Source organism: Ascaphus truei, chromosome 10, assembly GCF_040206685.1.
Source record: "Ascaphus truei isolate aAscTru1 chromosome 10, aAscTru1.hap1, whole genome shotgun sequence".
Classification (NCBI taxonomy): domain Eukaryota; kingdom Metazoa; phylum Chordata; class Amphibia; order Anura; family Ascaphidae; genus Ascaphus; species Ascaphus truei.
Window position 1 is genome coordinate 21547466 of NC_134492.1, and position 6055 is coordinate 21553520.

Below are 6055 nucleotides of genomic sequence, written 5' to 3' on the forward strand. Positions count from 1 at the left end.
TTACTGTATTCAAACATGATTGGAATAGAAAGCAGTAATACTATCAGCCTGCTAACTACTGTGGGAGTTCCAGGTACAGAGAAGATGAACGGCGGGTATCTCAGGTGTGATCCTTTTGAGCCCAGGTGTCTCGCAGGATAGATAGATAGATAGATAGATAGATAGATAGATAGATAGATAGATAGATAGATCTTGCATTTGGGATGGTAGCAAAACAGAACATTGCACCATAACAACCTATATTTTGGTGTCTGGAGAGAGCTAATGCCAACTTTACGTATGACATGCTTAACACAAGTTAGTGCTAACGTCACACAATGTTAAACCTATGCTAATGAGATAACGTACAGCCATTGTTTTTGCAGATAAATTACTTTGTGGATTGCTGTTAACCTCAGGGAAGATAATGTCTTATGGATTTTGATAACAGTACATCATTAACCCTGAGTTAATGGAGCTTTGTGGTCCACAGACTGTGGATCTTTGCCTAAGAGGGACATGCCATGTGGAGCTGGAGTGCAGGTGTGTGAGCATCTGGTATCAGAAGAGAGAAACAGCTCCTGTTTCATACAAACCGCTCTCAAAGCATCACATTCAGAGCAGCTGAGGAGCGCGGCGGGGAGAGCACACCCCCATATAACCCAAACAAGACCTCCTTGTTCCCAGAAACTTGAATTCAAGCAAAAGGTGCCAAATAGACATTGTTAAACAAAAGAACCTTCCATCTAGACACAGGATAGGTGCACGCGGGTATACAGAAGCTGCACACAGACGTAGTGACAGTCCTCCCATTTATACACAGAATTACCACAACTCTCAGGGTCTCAAATGAGGGAATTTCTGGGCTCAGAAAAAATACATTCGAAAGAGATCATTGTGACTTCGTGGAAACCTCTTTGCTGCCACTCAGGCCACTCACATCATTCTGCTACTGCTCTGCAACCCAATGTCAGTCTCTGTGGCACCTAACGTCTGAGTCCTGTGAGGCAATTGATACTGACCGTCAACTCTTTTGGGACGTTGAATCGAACACGGGGAATTGCAGCGTAAACAGGTCTATTTATCAAAGTCTCTCATGCTGCAGAATAATAGCATCAGATTTAAAATCCAATAGGATAACTTTGTTCTAAAAATGTGCTGCTGTTTCTTTTTTTTGCATCAGCTTTGTAGCAGTGAGACTATATTAACCCACCCCACCCAGCATCACCCTACCCCACCCAGCATCACCCTACCCCACCCCACCCAACATCACCCCACACCACACTACCCAGAGCCCTCTGTCCACATGCTAAACTGCTGCAGATGGACAAAACTCCATGCTAACTAACGCCCCCTAACATCCACACCCCCAAACCTTAATAGTTCCAGCAGTGCAGCTGCATCCCTCTAGAGCAGGCCTGCACAACTCCAGTCCTCGAGTGCCATAAACAGGCCAGGTTTTCAGGATATCCCTACTTCAGCACAGCTGGCTCAATTAGTGGCTCAGTATACCTGAGCCACTAATTGAGCCAGCTGTGCTGAAGTAGGGATATCCTGAAAACCTGGCCTGTTTTGCGGCCCTCGAGGACTGGAGTTGTGCAGGCCTGCTCTAGAGTGTAAGCTCTCAGGAGCAGGGCCCTCATCACCTCCTGTATCTGTTTGCGCTTGTCTGTCAGTCTGTTTATGTAATTGAGGTCACCCTGTATCCCCCCAACTGTACCGAGCTGCAGAATATGTTGGTGCTTTACAAATAAAGTATAATAATAATAATTAATAATAATAAACTTCTAAACAATTGAAGCCTAAAAATTGACACATTCTTTACACAGGGTTATGTTAGGCTGCCACCTTGTGGCAAGTGCTGTACCTTGCAGGTGCAGGGTTGCAGGGGGTATGGCTGGGGGCAGTATCATGATAGCGATATTGTATGGTCATGCCACATTTTTACTTGTTACAGCGTGGTTTAGGATGAAGAAAGACATATATACAACCTTTCTGAAATTTGAACTGGGCCAGATACTCATTCTATATTTATAGTTCTGTTGATCCAGAGGGATAAAAAAAAAAAAAAACAAACAAGTAAAGGATTTGCCAATTATGTCTCATACGGAAAAATCATTTTCTTCCTATGTTTTACTTATTTGGTACATCTTTGAATATCAATATTTTCTAAAAAGATTTCTAGCCTTTTTTTAAAGATATTTATTGTATCTGCAATCGCAGTGTCCATCCGTAGTAAATTCCACATTTTAAAGCTGCAGACCAAGCAATATCCTACGTGTGTTTTTAATAAATCAGTTCTGTGCTATGAGAAAATACTTGTAGCATTTTTTTTAAACCCACTGTAAAACATTTTTTTTAATGTACTATAATGTAACAATAATTTGTTGTTTCTATAGCAACCATTTACAATGTCACATCCCCTTCGTCTTCTGAAACAGGCTCTGGCACACCCCTTGTTGAGCTCCTGCCCTCTCTCTAGCAGTGCACCAATTGTATCTAGCGACTGACTGGTCACATGATCTTCCCCACAGAATTTTACATCTTTGGTCCTCTTCTGCTGCACTGACGGCCATTTAGTGAACCTCTGAGCTGAATCTTCACCGATCAATCCCAGGAGAACGGATCGATGTGCAAGTTAGCTCATTACTTATTGTGTGGATTGTATTGGTGCACATATTAAAGGGAACTTTTTTAACGGCAGCTTGGACTGCTGCTTTAACTGTCCTTACCATACAGACCCCTTTCCTTTGGTGCTGGTGAAATCTCCTTCCCTCTATTCTCATGCTATGACCCCATGTCATTTATACTGTTCTTGTGATAAAAACATCCTTGTATTAACCTTGAATACATGTGTACATGATTACAATACACCGCCTTAAAGCCGCAACTCCCCCTAAATAACCTCTTTTTTTTAACATGATTGGATCTGGGGGTTCGCCGTGGCGCTGAACCGCACTATTTTCAGACATCCCCGTCCCCGAGATACTTACTGGTGAAACTTCCTGGTTTTAAAAGGGATTTAAATGGCCATCCAATAGGAAGCTGCAATCTATGGTGTTGCAGCTTTTTATGGGACCAAGATTCAATAGCCATTTTGTTTCCCCTGGAGGGAGTTTTATACCTGGTAACTTCACCAGTAAATATCTTGAGAATACAGGGGTCTCTAGAGCGGATGTCGCGCAGTTCAGCGCTGAAGGACTCTCTGGTTTCCATTAATACACTTATACTTTTCTTACCCAGTGATATCATTTCATCACTGTTCCTTAAACCAGTGCTCTGCCCAAATGTCTACTCACCTCCCTTAAAACAGATGAAACATCGGGTTACCATCATCATTATGACAGAATAAAATTGAAGTAAAACCCAAAGTGCCCACTTCCTTCTGTGTTACTTGGATATTCAGCTGCACAGAAAGGACAGCAGCAGGGCTGCCTTTGGGAAACAGAAGCAGTGGTACCTATAGAAAGAACCGCCGGGTATATATAACGTATGCAGTGAGTGCTCCCGGGATTCCGCGCTGAGGTGACCCTGCAGGGCCATGAAGTCGTGTGTGAGAGGTCAGCCATGCATTGCGGATTTTTAGAAAGAGGAAGCATGTCACACATCCAACTTCCTCCTGCTCTGTCCTCTGTCTCCCAGGAAGCAACACAAGAGGAACTTTTACTGCTCAGATAAGGAAGGCCTGACAGCATTGTAGGCTGTAAATAACAACTATTTGCTGAACCTTAAATATAGCCCAGTTACTGGTGGGAAAAGAGAACTAAACTAGACATGCAATTAATCTTCGCTCCGGATGCAGTACTGTATAACCTCACACACACACATATATAGATACACTAACTGAGAGACCCGGCGTTGCCCGGGATGTACCCCCCTTCACAGCTGGCTGGCCCCCACGTTCACAACTCCGTTCCCCTTCCCAGCTCCGCCCTCCTCCCTCCTTCACAGCTCTGGTCTCCCCTCCCTGCCCCCCACATCACTCCCCCCCCCCCTCCACACTCCCCCCCTTGCACATCACCTGACTCTCCCCCCCTGCACCTCACATGAGTCTCCCCCCTTGCACGTGACATCACTGTACCCTCCCATGCACCTCACATTAGTGCCCCCCCCCACCCCTGCATGTCCCCCCGGCCCCCATCACACAGACTGTCTGCCATTCACACACACACACACACACAGTGTCACACACACACACACACACACAGTGTCACAAACACACACTGTCACGCACACACACTGTCACGCACACACACACAGTGTCACACACACACACACTGTCAAACACACACACACAGTGTCACACACACACACACACTGTCACACACTGTCACACACACACACACACACACAGTGTCACACACACACTGTCACGCACACACACACACTGTCACACACACACACAGTGTCACACACACACACACACACAGTGTCACACACATAGTGTCACACACACACACAGTGCCACACACACACTGTCACACACACACACTGTCACACACACACAGTGTCACACACATAGTGTCACACACACACAGTGTCATGCACACACACACACACACAGTGTCACGCACACACACAGTGTCACACACATAGTGTCTCACACACACACACACACACACAGTGCCACACACACACTGTCACACACACACTGTCACACACACACACACAGTGTCACACACATAGTGTCACACACACACACACAGTGTCACACACACAGTGAGACACACACACAAACACACACACACACTGAGACACACACAGTGTCACACACACAGAGACACAGGAGTAAGAGGCGCAAGTTTGGAGGTGAGTGCCGGTGGGGAGAGGAGGGGGGTTGGGGGGAGGAAAGGCGGTGAAGTGTCCCCCCAACGGCCTCCCCAGGGGACAGTCAGCCGCGCTAAGACCGCCACTGCTCTGCTCTCCCCCTCGCTGGCATGTTGGGGGTTGGTGACATTTGGCTGCGCGTGGCGGTAGGTGATGGCGGAGCAGCGCAGGGTGAGGGGGGGGTCGTGTTGGGGGTGGGAGTGTCAAACTTCTGTAAAGTGGTTCGTTGTCTTACCCTATTTATTTATTTATTTATAGTATATTTTGCACTTGGGTCACCCTCACAAAATGCTCCAAAGTGACACTAAACATAGTGCCATGTAGCAGAGAGCTAGTGCTCTGTTCAGCTGCTGCAGGTAACTCAAGGCCAATGAGAGGAAAGATTTTGGCCCATATTTACTAAGCGATGCTATGCCATTAAACACTTTCTGCTGCTGGAAGGAACCTTATGGCTCAATTCATATCAGGTCTCATCAATGTTTTTCTCAGTTGTACCATGACAGTCTCAGACTCTGCTTTAAGCTCTCTGCAATGCATTGCACCGCCTCCCAGGCCTGGCGGGGTAAAGTACAGGGCTGCCACTTTTTAATGCCCCTTTTGTCACTGACAAGTTTGGTAACATCTATGAATCTACGTAATGTTAATGTTAGTAACGGGAAATAAGATGGAAACTCATTAAATGGGACATAAAGGAAAGAAGATGATGTCATCAACATTTGTTGTACTAGTGCAAAAAAAACAGCACCAGATTTATCAGATACAATCCCATTGCTGCCACACTGGTAAATATGGTGATGGGAACTAACTCCAGTGTGAATTAGGCTCTATTCTGGTCACTTACCAGAGTACAGAAATATGAGCTAATCCCTAATGCTTCTCCACTATTACTTTGAATAGGAGTATATGGCCTCATATGCTGGAAGTGCACACCCCGAGACCAGACCATCCCAAAATAGTGTGTGTGTGTGTGTGTGTGTGTGTGTGTGTGTGTGTGTGTGTGTGTGTGTGTGTGTGTGTGTGTGTGTGTGTGTGTGTGTGTGTGTGTGTGTGTGTGTGTGTGTGTGTGTGTGTGTGTGTGTGTGTGTGTGTGTGTGTGTGTGTGTGTGTGTGTGTGTGTGTGTGTGTGTGAAAAATGTGTGTGTGTGAAAAATGTGTGTGTGTTTGTGCGCAAGGATTTATTTGCTTTCTTGATGATGGGCAGTAAATCAGAGGTGCACACAGCCCCGTCTATAATATATAAAGCTGATGG